Source organism: Bos javanicus, chromosome 23 (assembly GCF_032452875.1).
Source record: "Bos javanicus breed banteng chromosome 23, ARS-OSU_banteng_1.0, whole genome shotgun sequence".
NCBI lineage: Eukaryota > Metazoa > Chordata > Mammalia > Artiodactyla > Bovidae > Bos > Bos javanicus.
Genome location: NC_083890.1, coordinates 38,255,330 through 38,274,458, shown reverse-complemented (window position 1 = coordinate 38,274,458; position 19,129 = coordinate 38,255,330). Strand labels below are relative to the sequence as shown.

Here is a 19,129-nt window from a genome sequence, read left to right as displayed (position 1 = left end):
CTATAACAAAACTGTTTTTAAGTTAAAGACAGATCAAATGTGAACAATAATCCTCTCCTTACAGAATGAAAAACTAACATTGTGGTTTATAAATAACTCCCCTGGCTATTAAAGACTACTATCTCTGTCTCCTCCAGGCAAGCCTAGTTAAATTCACTGCTGTGGTTTCCTACAAATGCAAAAAGAAGCACAATGACAAAGAATATACAAGAACACATGGGGAGGCATGGAAATCAAAAAGACGTCAACTGATAGGGAAAAGGGAGCAAGGAACTAGGTTAAAATTATGCGGAAGACCCTCTAGATAAATAGCAGAGTGAAAAGGCAGCTAATTGAAGAATGAGGGAGTTTTCTTAACCAGTGCTAGCTGAGTAAAAATATAATTAGCTTTGATTCATGAAGATTGCTACAATATGACTCATTTACCAAAACAGTTACTAGCAGAATTACATTTGTTACTGTGAGAAGACCACGTGGGAGCGAGGGCTGTAGTAAATACCAAGTAATGTTTCTACTTTCAGCAGTGGCACCTTGGAAAAGAGTTCTGTTTCCTCAGAAGCGGTTTTCTGTGATGCTGCCGCTCTGAGTGGCGCCTTTGGCGACCAGCAGGAATGCAGAGACCTTGTACAGAGACAGGAGATGCCAGAATCACTGCTCCCAACCAGGGCCTTGGAAAGGTCTCACTTTCCCAGCCTGCATTCAGCATGTCTGGGTCTCAGACTTCTTTCCACCAAGCGACGTCACAGCTCCTACAACAGCCATGCCCTTGGCTTTCATGCCTTTGGTGCTGAGGTCTCTCTCCTTGGAGATTCCACGCAAACCTCAAAATCAGAAGACCTTCCTTCTGGTTGATTGGTTGTCTGATGGCTTTGAGAAGGGAAAGCCAGTGTTTTTTCCATTTCGATATTTTCTGTTTATTCACTATGCTTGGCTTGGGCGCTCCTCCCCATAGCACACAGCCCTTGAAAGAGTCAAACCCTTATAATCAACTACACTTCAATCAGAAAAAGAAGAAAACCGGTTTCCTTTGCTGACCCTGGAGACATACCACCCAGTCTCTGGGTTTGGAGCCCTGGCCCAGTTACACCTGAGGCCCTGAGCACCCGCAGTTCTGGTGCCCCAGTTCCTGTCACAGGATACTTAGTGGTAAATCCTTGATTAACTATGTATGTCCCCCCCAAATCTACCTCCTCCTCCCCCTGTCCTCACCGCCCCCCACCCGCAAATTCAGACCTTCGGCGATCTGTGTGCACATTTCAAGGAAGATGCCGGCTAGATCAGGGCACTAAAGTAGGTGGGAAGATAGACGCTGGGTAGAGGGACTCTCAAGGGTCACAGAGATCTTAGAGAAGTCTTGGCCCAGCCTCTCTAAGGATGGACGTGGACCCAGGGAATATGTGTGTAAGTGATTAGAAGAGCCATGTGATTTCTAAAAACAGAACGCATGGCGCAGGAAGAAATAAGATGCATTTCTCACACGGAGAATGAGCACTGCAGGGAGAAATGTCCAGAAGAAGGCAGCGGCAAACAGGTCTGCAAGTACAAGGCTAATGAAAATAAATACAGCTTACAAGCCTAATGAAGAACATCTCAGAGCAGGTTGAGCCCCTAACTGATACAAATGAGGACATTATCTTGCCTGGGCTCTCCTGTTCAGTGTAGGGCAAGAATCGTGCAAATAGAAGGAGATGACCAGGCCTGTAATGGTAGAATTATAACCCCACACCAGACCAGGGCCTCTTAATAAGAAGAGCCATTTTCATCCAGACCCAAATCCACGTGAGGGCCTGAAGACCATCAATGTAAATGATGCTTAGCTCTCCTCATTGTAGGGTAATTAGTATTTTAAGAGTCACTCACATCTCTTTCCTCCAAATGTATGTCAGTGCGTCAGTACTTCCCTAAAGCCCAGAAGCTAAACATGATTCCAGAGGTGATTCTCAGCCTGAGACCCACCACCACACTCTTGATTAAGTGCCACTGTTTTCTAGGCATGGGCTAAGTACTTCACACGCATGGTTTCGTTAATCTCATCCACAGCCTGGGAGGTAGGTATTGTAAAATACCCCTCATTATTTCAATTGAAGTATAGTTGATTTACAACATTGCGTTAGTTTCTGGTGTACGGCAAAATGATTCATATATATATTACGTATATATATTCTTTTTCATTATGGTTTATTCTAAGATATTGAATACAGTTCCCTGTGCTATACAGTAGTACCTTGTTGTTTGTTTTATTTATAGTAGCTTCTGTCTGCTAATCCCAAACTCCTAAGTTGCTCCTTCCCCACCCCCTTTCCCCTTTGGTAACCATAAATTTGTTTGCTATGCCTATTTCTGTTTCACAAATAAGTTCATTTGGGTCATATTTTAGATTCCACATATTAGTGATATCATGATATTTGTCTTTCTCTTTCTGACTTAACTTCACTTAGTATAATAATCCCTCATTGCATCCAGGTTGCTGCAAGTGGCATTATTTGGTTCATTTTTATGGCTGAGTAGTATTCCATTGTGTGTGTGTGTACACACCACATCTTCTTTATCCATTTGTCTGTCAGTGGACATTTAGGCTGTTTCCATGCCTTAACTGTTGTAAACAGTGCTACTATGAATGTTGGGTTATATGTATCTTTTCTAATTAGAGTTTTCTCAGGATATATGCACGAAAGTGGGATTGCTGGATCGTATGGTAACTCTGCTTTTAGATTTTTGAGGAATCTCCATACTGTTTTCTGTAGTGGCTATACCAATATACCTTCTCACCAGCAGTGTAGCAGTTCCTTTTCTCCACACTGTCTCCAATATTTGTTATCTGTAGACTTAAATGATGTCCTTTCTGACCAGTGTGAAGGGGTACCCCATTATCATTTTGGTTTGCATTTCTCTAATAATTAGTGGTGTTGAGCATCTTTTCATGTGCTGATTGGTCATCTGTATTTCTTCTTTGCAGAAATGTCTATTTATGTCTTCTGCTTATTTTTTAAATTGCATTGTTTGTTTTTTGTTATTGAGTTGTATGAGCTGATTCTGTATTTGGAAATAAGCATTTGTTGGCCTTGTCATTTACAAATATTTTCTCTCAGCCCACAAGTTGTCTTTGTGTTTTATTTATGGTTTCCTTTGCTGTGCAAAAGCGTGTAAGTTTCACTGGGTTCCATCTGTTTATTTTTGCTTTTATTTCAGTTGCCTTGGGAGACTGACCTGAGAAGCATTGGTGCAATTTATGCTGGAGAAAGTTTTGCCTATGTTCTCTTCTAGGAGATTTATGGTGTCATATCTTATATTTAAGTCTTTAAGGTATTTTGAGTATCAATGCTCTCATTTTTAAGAAACGGATAACTGAAACTCAGAGAGGTTGAGTAATTTGCCAAGGTTAAACAGTAAGTGACAAGTCAGAGATTGGAACAGAAAACCAGCTTTGATAGGTTATTTTTAGGGTCAGCCTCCATGAGGAAATGAGAAATGAAACAGGAAAGTAAAGTGTATGCTCTGGATGGATGTGTCACCTTAGCTTCACATACCCTGGGCCCTAAAATGAGAAGCCCAGGCAGCAGAGGCCAGCATGGTGCTCTTTACAGCACAGGTGCAGAGCAGGGCCCCTCTCGCCCAGGGCTATGGGTAGAAGAGCCTGACAGCCTCCATTTTCTTGGTGAAACATGAAAAAAGCCAAGTTATTTGCTCAGACAGGTTGGGTGGAAATCCACTTAGAGGAATGCCACCTTGACTGTTTGGTTCTTTTAACTCTTGGGAAACATAGTATCTAAGCAGTTTGCCAGGAGAGTTTGTTTCCTAGCTTGAGGAAGAACCATGCTCCAGGCAATCAAATATTGATTACAGTCCCTAAGGTGCTGCAGTTTATAGGCATTCACTTGATAGATCTTTTTCTTCCTACCTGCCCACCTCAATCACCCCATAAAGTTTGCTTTGTGACAAAAGCATGAACCAAAAGGGGGAAAGGAAAGTACACCACACCCCCTACTTCAAAGCCAGAGAGCTGTTAAACCTGATTTTGGCTCAGGAGTCCTCCGCAGTGTTGTAAGCAGGTCACCTTGAAAACAATCTGCTCATCACAAAGACTACTGGGCTTCGTTTCAGGTGGGTCTTCTCCTCCTGCCTAAAGGCAAGTCTGAGTTCAGATGACATCAATGGTCAACAGAGACGGGGGCAGCTGAAGGTGGGATGTCCAGAGACCATTTTTTATAGTCTTAAAAAATATGAACTTTCAAAGAAAATGAGATGCTTGAAAAAGGAAGAAGACAGTGTGCATTAGATAACACAGCAATGACTAAACACCAGTCATCTACTTTTTAAAATATCTTTATACGTTTGTGAAATGTTCATATTGTTGCTTTGAAGCAACTTGACGTTCTCTCCCTGTATATTATACCTGGGCATTGACCAAATGGTGCTTTTTTTTTTTTATTATTATTATAAATACTAGGATTTCAAAGACCTTTCTACTGTTAATTCCCTATAATGGCTGTTAACATCTTATTATCTGCATTTTATTGCTAAGAAAAGTAAAATATAGAGCAGTTAAGTGACTACCCAGTGAACAAGGGGCAGAATTGGAAATAGCACCAGTAATTCATCCTACCTGTGAAAACATACTTCCTGCTAACCTAGAGGTGCCTGTTTGCACGCTAATCTGCTTCTGACTCATGGCTGGTGACATCCTGTATGCCGACCTTTTAGGACTCTGTAGTCGGTCAGCACCTAGCTGTATATTAGGTTAAATAATTTCATTATAAAAATAAGGGGGGATCAGACTTGAAACTTTGTCTTTGAGGACACCATAACTTATGACCTGTCATTCAGTAGACCGACCACAAGGCAATAAAAGGAAAGCCTGGTTTTGAAGGGGGTGGAAAGGAGAATGTCCAAGGATTTAGATTAAATTTATGCACAATGTATCCATAATTTATGGCCTTATATTAAAAATCTTGGTTGAACATCCCTCCCCCACTTTAATTTATCTTTTCTCATAGCAATTATAATTGACTGCTTTACATTTAGGTCCGTGATACCCTGGAGGAGGAAATGGCAACCCACTCCAGTATTCTTGCTGGAAAAAAATCCCATGGACAGAGGAGCCTGGCAGGCTACAGTCCACGGGGGTCACAAAGAGCTGGATGCGACTGAACACACACAAACATGCCCATTTTATTTTCCCTACGAAATTCTAAAGGCAGTGATTGTGTCTCATATGTTGTTTGTCCTCTGTGGTGCATAACAATGCCTTGCTCATGCTAGCTGCTCATAAGATGATGCTAAATAAAAATAAAAAGAAAAAGAAAAGAATACTTTGGATTTACATCAGTAGCCTAAGATTCACATCCTGTAGAACTAGTGAAAGTGAAGGTCGTTCAGCCGTATGCAACTCTTTGCAACCCCATGGACTACACAGTCCATAGAATTCTCCAGGCCAGAATACTGGAGTGGGTAGCCATTCCCTTCTCCAGAGGATCTTCCCAACCCAGGGATCGAACCCAGGTTTCTCACATTGCAGGCGGATTCTTTACCAGCTGAGCTGCCACGTAAGCCCAAGAATACTGGAGTGGGTAGCCTATCCCTTCTCCAGCGGATCTTTCTGACCCAGGAATCAAACAGGGAACTCCTGCACTGCAGGCAGATTCTTTACCAGCTGAGCTGCCAGGGAAGCCGGTAGAACCAGACCTACCCATAAACTAAATCCTAAGTCAGAGCCATGGGTGGGAAGAATTGCAGGTGGAAACCAGGCACAATTCTCACCCTTCACAATTACAGGCCAAATGAGGGATTGTACCTGAGAGAAAAACTGCTGTTGGAACTTGAAAAGAAAATAGATACAAATTCTTCAGTTAGTTTCTATTCTGACTGCAAGGAAGAGGATCCATGTATTTCTCATCAAGCCCAAAAGACTACCTAGGTAAGAAATAGAAATCTTAAGGGAAGGATGTTCATTGCAACTATATGGGGAACTCCTTGATGGCGAACTTGTACTCAGGGAAAATCTGTTTATTGTGAAATAAATGGAACGTCCCAAATAATGAGGAAGCATCCTGCACAGGGGAAGAGAGGAAGTCAATAACAGTATTCCAATGTGTGTTGTATCTAAACTAAACTACAAAAGTAGCTTTTTACCATTGCATGCAAATGATGTCTGGAAACTAGCCTAGTTTACATAATTGCACAGCTGTGGGCAGTCTGGCTTCCAAAATTCAGGATGCATCTTGATAGCATGTGTCAGACCTATAAAAGGGTTAATTTTGAAAACAGCCACTTCCCTATACAGATGGAGACAGAGTGCCATCATCAATGTTTAATCAATCAATAGGCGTTTATTCCTGTGATACAAAGTTTACATAATCCTCCGTCTGGAGCAAGTAGAGGAATAAGGAAGGGAATCTGTCAAAAGCAAAATTACTTCTTGTTAGCTTTGCCCCTGTAATTTCAGTTCAGCTCAGTACATGTTAATCTTTTTTATGACTTAAATAAAGCAATGAAAGCGATTATACTTTAACCCTCTTGTGCATTTCTTAAACAGTTTAATCTAAACCCAACAATTTAGACCAGGCTCGGGATGAGCTGTCAAATCTCTGTCTCAAAACGTGATCAGATAATTGGCCAGTTATTCTGTAGTTTCCGTTTCCTTCCCAATTCTCTTCAACCCTGTAGTTCCAGATTTCTTCTCAACTCTTCTCTTTCTGTGTAACTCTGCTCTCTCTTGTAATTTCCGAGTTTACATGAGGGTGGACTTTCTGTTCAAATAGACACACATTTGAATTCTGGTTCCATGGAATTGCCTGTATGAGTCCCTAAGCAAAATGTTAACCCCCTTAAGACTCAGTTTCTCTGTAAAATGGTTACACTAACGCCTGTCTTGTAAAGTTGTGTGCACACATGCTCAGTCACTTCAGTCATTTCTTACTCTGCAATCCTGTGGACTGTAGCCCACCAGGCTCCTCTGTCCATGGGATTCTCTAGACAAGAATACTGGAGTAGGTTGCCATGCCCTGCCCCAGAGGATCTTCCTGACCCAGGGATGGAACCCATATCTCTTGTGCCTCCTGCATTGGCAGGTGGGTTCTTTACCACTAGCACCACCTGGGGAGCCCTCCTGTAAAACTGTGGTGAACCTTAAATAAAATAGCGTGTGTGAAATGCCTGGTACAAGCAGACCACTTAATTCATGACTGCGATGTTTCCTTGCTCTCAAATGAGATCACTTGTTTCCTTTGCATTGAGAATAGTGTTTTGTTAGTGTTGTTTGTTTGTTTCATTTACCAGACTGTGGCTCATTAATCCACGTGGTCAAAGCACAGTGCAGAAGCAGCAAATTTATGTCTTTCGTTTCTGCAAAGACTAATTAGTAAAAAGGGGTGGGAGATCAAGCATGCAAATGTGCTTAGTTGATCACCAGAAAGGAAGATTATTTGTATGTTTTTATTGTTATGTGTGTGGTAATTATTACTGGGATGGGCGGTGGTCAGTGAAAGTCTATACCCTCCTAACAGGACAAATAATACAGAGGAAGGCATAGTGCCTAAATGCGTGTATTACAGAACATGCATGCTATTCTCCATCATATCTTATCACCTAAATTTTCTTAGTAAAGAAAGAAATGGATGGGGATTAATAAATTCCCACTGTGCTACTAGGATTTCCTCATTCATGCCTATCTCTTAGAAACTCCTAAAGGAAGGGTCCCCAGGCTTCCTGTACTTCCCGTGACAATAATCATCTATTATGTACAGAAGACCTCCACGTAGAAAATAGAGACCTGCCACCACTATGCTGGTGTTCTCAGATCAGCGTTGGCATTTAAGGTAACACAGGGTTCTCACTGTGGCCGTTCCGTATATTCTGTCCAGGGTGGCGTGGGCAGCCTTTAGAATGCAGCATAAAGTTAGTGAGTTACTAATGAATAATGAACAAAGGTTTATTCCCAAACCAGGCTGTCAAACGGAAAGTCTAACTTGGTTTCACAATCCAAACCATTGTTCTCCCACTTGTTCTGCTTCTCACCGTCTGTCCTATTTTTCTGTTCACAAGCTGCTAAACCATTAGGCAAACCTGTCTCACTTAACAAGTTCAACCTGCTTCTTAGTCTTCTAACCCAGTCTTAGCATCACAATTAGAAATTCCTCAGTAGTAAGAATATAGAGCCCAGATCCTAAATATTTGGTCATTCTTAAGTTGTGAGGGTCCCACAAGGCTGTCCATTGAAGATGCTCACAGCATGAAATCAAGGGGTGAAATTCAGCATGAAATTCACCTGTCAAGGCGAAAAAGCAGTGGTTTCATTTCTGATAAGCCTTCCCGGGGCGGGGGCGGGGGTGGGGGGAGATTGGATAGAATGTAGCCAATGACAGAGAGTGCAAGGAATCCTGCATTTCCTCCTTTCCCTTTAAATCAACCCAAGTCAGATTCTAAGTTCCAGACTCTGAGTCATAGAAAAGTCAAATTCAGTCCCTATGGGAGTGTCCCACCTTCAGGCCACACAGGTGGTGGCCTGAAGTCTGTGGACTTTGCCTGTGTGCTTAGTCACTCAGTCATGTCCGACTCTTTGCCACCCCATGGACTGTAGCCCACCAGGCTCCTCTGTCCATGGAATTCTGCAGACAAGAATACTGGAATGGGTTGCCATTTCCTACTCCAGAGGATCTTCCCAACCCAGGGATCGAACCCACATCTCTTGCATCTCCTGTACTGGCAGGTGGATTCTTTACCAGTGTGCCACCTGGGAAATCCCAGTGGGTCTTAAGTAGGAGTAAAGGCCCCACTGGCCATGAGATGTTGGGGGACACAGAATACCAATGGGGGCTCCATGGTCCCAGCCCCTTGGGATATGGCCACTCAGTTGCTTCTGGTCCACTCATGGGGCTGAGAAAATCTTTGATGACCTGGAACACTCCACCCCGAGTCCTGCTGTGTGCATTGGCAGACAGCCTTCTGATAGCACTTTTTGCTTAAACAGCTGCCACTGGGGTCCATGCTCCCCGTTACCACTGAAACTCACCAGCCTCCAACCTCCACGCAGTCCATGTGAACCATCTCCTGCCTTCCCTGCCAGTGCTCCTAGAGGCCCTGCCAGATCACCCCATCTTCTCTGGGGACACCTATTTCACCTGAGATTCTGAGGCTTCTACAAAAAGAGGAAGAGCTGCTATTGCTGAGGAAAGAAAATGACAAACTTCAGGTTTCTGTTCAAAATAGGAAAGGCAGGAGTGACTTAGAGAGAGCAAAACCGAAACCTCAGAAAATTATCTATCCTGTAAGCCTCGTAGTCAAGCAGCAGACAAGAGTTACCCTTGACTGCTTGGCCTGGAAACTGGGTAGACCGAATGTTCCTGATTGAAAAGTAATTGGAGCCACAATTATATGCGCCAGCTCTACACTGGCTGAGGGTGAGAACTGAGAAATACCCATGGGTATTTCAGGGCAGCACCCTGGGTACTTCCATCCCATCCCAGTGTTTCTGGGCAGAGGTTGACACCTGTTAGGAGCAGGAGTGGACTCAACAGAAGTGGGAAGATGAAATGATACCAAAAGCGCAGCAGGTGTCTGCAAACACAAGACCATCCTACCTTTGAACCTAAAACCCAACTGGATATTTGGAAAGGGGTCACTGCATCAGTGGCCAAAGCAATGACCACATCCAGGCCAAGACGGGTGCCCACGAGGAAGGAACTTGGGCTCAGAATTGCCCAGAGCTCAGTCACTTCCCAGGGCCAGCTTGTAGGGAACCTGAGACCCAGGCAGGACAAAGAAATCAGGTTTCTTCCAGGCTACCTAGAGACCTGCGGGAGGCACACAGACGGCAGGGCAGGGGGACAGGAGGACAAGCTAGGCAATCACACGCAAAACTATCACACGCAAAACTCAGAGACTCTGCCAAGGAACTGGGGCCCCCCATCCAGGGACCCCACTGCTGGAGGTTCTAGAAAAGTCCACGTCTAATGCATTGGCCCCTGGGAACAGAGTCCTCTCTGACTGGGCCCTCGGAGTCTGATGCTGCCAAGGAAACTCCAGCTGCACTTTCAAACACAAGTATAAACTGTAAAACAGAAGTCAGTTAATCTTCTTAAATGACCAGGTATCTGGATCTGGTGCCTCTGTGATTTACTGAGATTGAACTTAAGCAAATATTTATGGGAACAGGAGGCTATGATGAACAAATTCATTAATTCAGTGACGGCACAGGGTAGTTCCTCAATAAATGGTGGTTGTTGCCGCTGCCGATAATTAAAATCCTGTTTATAGATGGGTTGTGATGTATAATCATTTCATAACTATCTAAGTCCTTATGCCTTGATGAGAACTATCATTATGTGTAAATATTGACTAAGGCTGAGCCTTGAGCATGCCGTGGAAATTCAAGTTTATCATCTCCCACTAACTAACAGTAATGAACTAAACTGGGATCTCTCAGTCCAAACAAACAACTGGGTGTGTTGATGGGGGGAGTGCAGGCGTGATCCTAGGTCAATACATCTTGTAGTCACTTTTTTCTACATTTTACACACAATCTGGGCATTTTGCATGAGACTTTTGGTATTTCCTCATCATTTGGGGACTTTTAGGACTTCTAGTGGGGAAAGTCCTCTCTCTGATTCAGCCTCACAAAGTACCAGGAGGAGGTTGGGAGGCTAGGAGCTCCTGGAAGTTTCCATGGACCTGTGATATACCCAATTTCACCCTTGGGCATTTCCCTAGAGATAAAGAGGAGGAGTAGCTTTTTATTTAGGAGACTCTCTTGTCCCTGCTGCTGCTAAGTCGCTTCAGTCGTGATCAACTCTGTGCGACCCCATAGACAGCAGCCCACCAGGCTCCTCCATCCCTGGGATTCTCCAGGCAAGAATACTGGAGCGGATTGCAATCATTTCCTTCTCCAATGCATGCAAGTGAAAAGTGAAAGTGAAGCCACTCAGTCGTGTCTGACTCTTAGCGACCCCATGGACTGTAGCCTACCAGTCCAAGACAGAGTGGCTGGCCTTTGCTGCTCAGACTCACTGGTTTGATGACAGTGAGTCCTGGCTGGTTGCAGCCAGCTCAGGACAGGGGGGCTGATGTGTTAGTATCTTCCACAGGTTTGGGCCATTTAGCCCTTTCTTAAGGCTCCTCTGTCCATGGGATTCTCCAGGCAAGAGTACTGGAGTGGGTTGCCATTTTCTTCTCCACTCTTGTCCCTAGATTGACCAAAAATATATCTATCTAGATGTCATCCAAAACTGGTAAGAACTGAAGTGCTAAACTGAGTTTGGTTCCAGTCCAAATGTGTTCCTCATGTTCAGTAGGAAACCAAAGACTGAATAGATGTACAAATGGGATGCCTTGAAATACTTTGCCACACCCAACACCCCCCACCACACACACACACACACACATAAACTATTTCATAATTCACCAGGTGGAAATGATTTACAGGATACTCTTTGAGAGGGAATTAGAGTAAGTCAGGCAGCAACTTTAAAAATCAATAAAAGCAAGCTCACATTTTGTCATGTTACCCTTCATCACCGTCCACCCAGACAAAGCAGCTGAGGTGTTTGCACAGACAGGACTACTAGCATTTCCTCTGCGTGGAGCTTGGGGAGCGGGTGGGGAGGATATGGTCTCCTTTGTAGGCATGAGTGAGATTAGTATGAAGGGGACTATAAATATTAATACGCTTTTCTCTTCTGCATTTCTGTATATATACTTTCATTTGGAAGTTTCTACCGAAGGGTTGGGGTAGGATAGAAAACATTAAGTTTATTCAAGCAGAAATTCAAAGAGAAAGTGTATTTAGCCTTCGGCATTCAAAATTGAGAAACACAACAGAGTGAAAAATGGACTTGGTAGAGAAGGGGGAGAGAGAAAGCAAATTTTCTAAATTGTTTTAGTATACTAGGAACCAAGCCCAGGGGCTTAGATCTTGTATTTTTTCTCATAACACAGATAAGATTCCCCCTTTGCTATGATCATCGGGCCATTACATTTGTTGCCCTAGAGTAGAAAGGAGGGTATGCCATAGTGGGAAATGTGTAGATGGAAGATTCTGAGCTTTTAAGAAAAATCTGGAGGTTGGATTTTCTCAGAGGGACTCATGGGAATTGTTGAGAGACCCCAAGAAAGCAAGTTTCAACATCAAGATCCCACTCTTTATCCATGCTGCTGCTGCTGCTGCTAAGTCGCTTCAGTCATGTCCGACTCTGTGCGACCCCATAGACGGCAGCCCACCAGGCTCCCCAGTCCCTGGGATTCTCCAGGCAAGAACACTGGGTTGCCAAGGAGTGGGTTGCCATTTCCTTCTCCACTGCATGAAAGTGAAAAGTGAAAGTGAAGTCGCTCAGTCATGTCCGACTCTTCGCGACCCATGGACTACAGCCTACCAGGCTCCTCTGCCCATGGGATTTTCCAGGCAAGGGTACTGGAGTGGGTTGCCATTGCCTTCTCCAACTTGTTATCCTTAGGATGTGGGAAATCTCTTGAAATGAGAAAGTTGTGGGAAATCCAGCTGACTCCGGGCTAGTGGTCAGTTCCCAGGATGTAGCAGGGAGCTCTGTCCCCCTCACCCTGGGGGACGGGAAGTGTCATCAGTGGAAAGGGCAGGACAGGTCTTCCAACATCCCCCTGCCCCGGGGGTGTACATGGGGATTCCAGAAGAACTTGGTGCATGTGTGAAGATGCAGCGGGGACCGGCACAGGCTCTCAGGGGGCCTTAAGAAAGGGCCAAATGGCCCAAACCTGTGGAAGATACTAGCACATCAGCCCCCCTGCCCAGAGCTGGCTGCAACCAGTGACTCACTGGTCATCAAACCAGGAGCAGCAAAGGCCAGCCACTCTGTCTTGGAAGACAGCTAGCTGGGCTACAGAGGACCTCACTTCCAGGAGGGCACATGCTATCTGGCGGAGGAACAGAGTCAGGGATGGGAAATCTGAGAGACCCAAAGAGGCAGAGGTCAACCTAAACATCAAACAGCTCAGAGACTCTTAAATAAAAGGAGAAGTCCCCTGCTCTCCCTGCCTGCACCACCCAGCAGACAGGGGCTCGCGACACAGTAAGGACCATAGAGAGGCCACCTTTCCCTTGTGTAGCAGGAGCTCCACAATTTGAGATTCGGTTCCACTGGCTTCAAGAAAAGTCAAAGTCAGCTACATGTATAAATGGAAATTTCTGAGCTTTGGGAAAAGTCAACATCCCTGATTTGAAGAGCATAACAGTTCATTCTTTAACGATGTTATTTTGTGTTGTGGTATTAGTTTTATACTGTGTTACATGTTCACGTATAACCTAGACATCTTTTACAAAATTTTCAAGTTGACAAGCACATGTGGCAGGATGTTTTGTCTCCTCCTTCTCCTGCTGTGTCTAGGTCATCCAGACACGTACCCACCCTGGGGCAGGTCAGAGGAACGCTCCTTGGCTACCCAGGAAGAGGCAGGAATAGAACCACTGGAGACGGGGTAAGAGAGGGCCACAGGGAGAAGGGGGCGCTCAGACCTGCGGGCGAGGGAGGCGAGGGAGCCTGTTCAGGATGAAGACTCTTCTCCTGAGGTGTGGAAGGGAGGTAGCCATGCAGGTGGCCATAGGAAGAAAGAGTGAAGATGTCTGTGTGTGCGTGGGGAGCGGGAGAAGCCACCTGAATATTCTAGAAGCCTCTGCCTAGTCTCTGACCAAGGGGAATTATGGATTGCATGAGCCTATACTGTACATCCTACCAGATACTCTGTGTGTGTGTGTGTGGGGGGGGGGGGGGTGTGGGGGTGTAGAGAGAGAGAAACAGTAAGACTGACTAGTCAGGTATTTCCTGGGAAAGGACATACTGTCCCTCTTCCCAACGTGAAAGGCAAGGTCACAAGTTTACACCACACAAAGAATCCCTGCAAATACATTTTGTAATGTTAATCTTTTATATAATTTGGAGCAATTTCCACAGCTAAGTAATATTTAACTCTCGCTTTCTTTTCTAATAGGGAAACAAAGTGTATGCCACGAAGATACTGCCGGTGAGAAACAGAAAGTGACAATTTTCAAAGTCATTTTAGACCAGACCCATTTGCTTGTATGGATGTGTGTGTGTTTACAACAGCCATGCTCCCCCCGGCAAAGTAAAATACACTGGAAATGGGGGAGTATGGCGTAGGGTGGGGTGAAGAAGAACGTGGCAATGTTTTCAGTTCCTGAATAACAGTCCCCGACTTGCCAGTGAGACACTGGACCACAGGCAGGATGAATGTTTGGATCTGGACAACCGACTCCGTTGGTTGATTTTGCTACCTTGGCCCAAACAAGCATGTCCACTATCTTTCTTCTTGCTCCTGAATCTCGGCATGATCAAGTATCAAGAGACAAGCAAGCAGCCAAATGGAGCAAAGAGAAGAGCGATCATTGCAAAGAATTCCTGTGGGGTTCACTGGGGTTTTCAGAAAGCAAGGGATGCTCATGGTTGTGAGTGGACGTCTGACTTACCTGCTGTAGGTGAAGGTGGTTCTTCCTACAGAATGCTCTCTCCAGAAAGACATCCCCTCTCTGGGAGGTGAGGTGGAGTAGAAGGACTAACCATCTAAAATTGTCAGCTATGTCATTTCTTTTCAGCATTAACTCATTTCAGCCTGAAAATCTTGACAATGCAAATTTGTTCTCCAGCGGGGGAGAGAGAATGGGAGAAAGAAACAATATTCCTGCCTTTAATCTGGTGAGAATAATCAGGAAGGATGGGTGAGAGGCACCACGCGTTCTGTGCTGTGCTTTTGAAAAGAGAACAAAACACCATGTCCAGAGATAAATTGTCATCGTCTGAAGCTCCAGTTTTCTTACAAATTCTTAAGGAAATGTTGCCCCCTTCTGGACAAAAGGTACAATAGACAGCCGCCACAGCCTTGCCATCCAACCTGTTTATAAACTCATCTACCTGCGTTAGTCAGGAAGGGTTTTGCTCTGGTGTCTTTTCTGTCACTATGTCTAGACAACACTAATTCACTTTTAAAAAGTCACTATACCAGCACGAATCATATGCATAAAAGATCAGAAAGCCCATTTTACCAATTAGGCAGATTCTTCAAAACAGGAATAATCAATCACGTTGACGAAGTTTACCAGATTTTTTCAATCTCATTCACAGCCTCCTTACCTTCTATAGGACTTGAGGAGAGGTGGATAGAGTCTCAATCAAGTTTTCATTTATCTCTCACTGTTTATTTTATTATTTAGTTTTAAAATTAATACTCTCTTTCAAAAATGGGTTGAAATTAGGCGTTTGGGATTAACATAGACACACTAACTATATATATAACAGATAGCCAACAAAGACCTACTGTGTAGCACAGAGAACTCTGTTCGGTATTTTATAGTAACCTATAAGAGAAAAGAATCTGAAAAAGAATAGACATATATATGTGTGGATAACTGAATCACTTTGCTTCACTCCTGAAATTAATATGACATTGTAAAGCAACTATGCTTCAATTTAACAAGATAGAAAGAAATGGGTTCGGGTTTGCTTAGCTAAATAACCTTGAATTTGATTTTTTCAATAGATTTTAGTATTTTAAAGTCATATACTTGGAGCATTAGAAAAATGAAATGCCAAAGCTGATATCCTGACCCGAGTTATAAGATGCCCATGCTTTACCTTCATAGCGTGCCCCTCCCGGTAGTCACTGTTCACCAGCAAACGTGTTGTCAATACACAAGGCAATTGAATGCACATGTGTTTCTATTTGACCACCTATGTATTTGCTCCTCTAAAGAAAAATCATAATCGAAGAAGGAACCGGCAGCCTGCCCAGGACATGCCACCACCCCAAAAGCAGAAAGTCATCTTTCTGCTGTTGAAGTCTCTAATGTGAAGAAGCCTGCAAGCCCAGAAAGCTTATTTCTCAGCTGAGTGACCACAGCAGAAAGGACCCACATTCTTATCTAAGCCCTGTAACTGCAGGCTTCTATGGTAAGGCCAATATCTGCCTTCGTGCAGAACTGCCAGAGGGGTTAGGGAAACGAGATACCATTTCTCTGAGAAACTCTGCTCATTTCTGTGAGCCCATGACTGATGGTGATTGACAACCCTGCACACCTGCAATCAAGGATGCCCCGTATTTATCCCAGGGCAACACCTGTGGGGAGACCGGCTCTCACTCCCTGAGCGCGTCCCGCAGACGGCTGGCAGAGTGTCTCCTGGTCCTCTCTTCCCTAAAGCTCCGGGAAGGCGGCCAGGAGCCCGGTCACCTCACCCCTGTGCGGCAGTCCTGTGCAAGCATGTCTCTTCTGCGCTCACCTTCTGGCCGGAGGCAACAGCAGGGTCCTCTTCGTGAAGGAGGTAAGTGCAAGGGGAGGAGAGAAGGTGAATTGCTGAGACCCCCAGGCATGCACTTCTGTTTGTCGCCTACCAGACCCTGCCTGAGATAACTACAGTAGATATCACCTGTAAGGCCAATGGTCAGGGTGTGTGTCATGACAGGCCCCCTGGGGGTGCTAAGACAGGCACAGAGAGGCGGCCCGACGCCTGCCTCGTGTAAATCTCAAATTGCTAGCTGCACTGCTGACTTTAAAAGCATTGTCTCAAAGGGCGACTTGCAGCCTTTCAGTGGCGGCAGCTCTAGCGGGGGCCTCGAGTGACTGCTCGGAAAAGCACAAAGGGAACGAACGGGGGGGTGGGATGGTGTTCTTAGAAATCCTGTTTTGAATTGGGAAGTTCCTGGTGCAGAAATGTCTTTGGTGCGGGTGATAATCTGGGCCTGCAGGCGCTAAATTGATTCACTGTCCTGCAGACACCCAGGGGCTGAGTATCAGGGAACAAATGCATTCATCATGGCAGGGCCCGTGTGCCAAGGCGCAATAAAGACCATGCTCGCCGCGGCGGGGAGCGTGGGGACCTCGCCGCAGACCACACGCGCCGGAGTCGCTCTCTGAAGTCTCATTACTAAGTATGTGTGTATGTAGCGGGGGGTGATGGAGGGGGTTCCATCTGACTTTCTCTGAAAACATGCATTTAGAAATAAATGTATTTACACTTCACTTTATGTTTTCAAAAAGGAGGAGGGTGGAATCTTTGGACCAGAGTCGTTACAGATTAAAAACACACACACACACGCACCCGGACACAGACACGCACACACACACACATGCACGCACGCACAAAAGCTTTCAGGGAGAAACAGAAAATAATGTTTAGCAATTACGGTCCACAGCTGCTGTGGTTCCAATGTGCGCGTTCTACACAGGTGCGGCCATTATAACAATGAATAGCGCGCATTAAAGGTGCCATCCATAGGGGTAATAATACTGGGGTTGAAAAGGTATTTTCATTTGCGGCCTGATGTTAGGCAGAAAATAAAATAAGGCGTTTCACAGCCAGCCTGATGGCTCAGCTGCCACACGGGAGGCCCAAGCCTGAGATTAATCTAGGACTCTTATGTGAGCAGCTGATGGTGGGAACCTGGCAATGGGTACCTGGAGGGACCACCAGCTCGCTCCCGATTCTTCAAAAAGCCTGCTGTTTGGGGAAACTGAGGCACCCCGCAGTTTATAATGTGAGCAGCATCAGCCGGTGTGAGATCCAGCCCTCCCTACCACCCACTAGTCTCTGGATGCTGGAAATGTTGGGGAAAATATTACAGAGACAGCGTCCGAATGGATGGAGGGGGAGAATGAACCCCGCAGGGGAGCGGGGAGGATTCTCTACCTCGGGCCTCCTCTCTCTGGCTGCTGTCTCCGTACCCCAGAAACGCCCTTCCCACGGCGCGGCTTCCAAGGCTCGGGCAGCCTGTGTTTCTCACTTCTCCCTTTGAATGCCCAGCAGCTAATGGGTACCATATTCTCCTGAATTCACTTGCCAGAATTTCTCAAATTGCTAAACTTGTCTGCCTGGGTGGAAAAAAAAAAAAAGTCTTTAGGCAATTCCTACAGGTTGATAGCTGGAAAGCTGAGGAAGGGGTGCAGAGGACTGGGGTTGGGGGGAGGGTGGTGATGAGAGAGTGAGCTCTAGAATCGGAAAAAAAAAAAAAAAAAGACCAGATCCCAGTGCCATCACATGGGAGCTCCGTGACCATGGGAACCCTATGTCAACCCCCTGAACTGCTGCAAAATGGGGGTGTTAGGATCTACCGCAGAGGACAGTAAGAAGTTCCAGTGAGACCAAGGATTTGAAGACTACACCAAGCCCAGACCAATAGTTGGTGAGTAGCTGTCATTTCTCCATGTTTATTTTCCTGAGTGGGTCTGTGGATAACTTGAGTGATTTTTTGGCAAGAAATGAAAATCTACATCAAGCAGAAAAAAAGACTTTAATAGCTGTGTACATATTACTCAGTACCGTAGTCCACTTCAGAGCAAAGATGGTAGGCTGCCTGGAGGTGGTGGTTTTTCAAGTTTAAAGCTCAGTGAAGTCATTGTTTTCATCTTGTCTACTTTTAACAGGGGGTAAAAACAAACAATAAAATAGTGCATGTTGTGGGGTGAATTTAAAAACAAAATGCTCAGTTTCCATCAGATCCAGGTGGGTGCTGGCCCGGCTACCATGAGCAGGGTTGGCTTTTCCAGGGCCCGAGTGAAGAGTGGTCTGGAAGCCGCCAACCTCGTGTGGGGGAGGCCCAGGGACGTGTGGCCATGCAGACCCCACCAGGCTGAGCGCTGTCCTAGGGAACAGGAGGGGCCCTGGTTCACCAAGAAGGCAGGAACACAGCCCTTTTTAGAGGCCTTAAAAGTGAGAAGAGGATGAAAATTAATTTGAAACTTCCCAGGAAGCCTGCATAATGAAAACAAAGCTCGATTGCAGTGCTGGCTGGCGCTCTCTGGATCTGGAAGAGCTCACACAGTGGAGCTCTAAACAGACCGCTGAAGCCAGCTTGGGGGATCAGCAACAGTTACAGTGGCGGGGAGGATGGTGGAGAAGAGAGTCTTAGTCGAGCTCTCATGGACCACAGCTCCCTGACGCTCATTCGCAGTGTGCTCATTTATTCATTCAGCACAAGTTGAGGACCACGTAGTATGAACTGGCACCATCCAAAGTCCATAGTAAGACATCAGACCCCCTGTTGATGAAGCTGCCTGAAAGCAGATGGGGATATCAACACATAATTATTAGTTTGTGAAAGTATTCAGCAGAGGAAGAAAGGGGTGCTGGGAGAACACTAAAGAGGGTGCTTAATCCAAACGGGG

General features: G+C 45.3%; 1 long non-coding RNA gene across 1 annotated transcript; it reads left to right on the top strand.

The window, feature by feature from the left end:
• Positions 1 to 13,348: 13,348 nt before the first annotated feature.
• On the top strand, positions 13,349 to 18,162 carry LOC133236632 (uncharacterized). The gene is made up of 3 exons (XR_009732954.1): positions 13,349 to 13,437; positions 13,948 to 16,289; positions 16,741 to 18,162. It is a non-coding gene; the product is annotated as an uncharacterized LOC133236632 (long non-coding RNA).
• Positions 18,163 to 19,129: the final 967 nt, after the last annotated feature.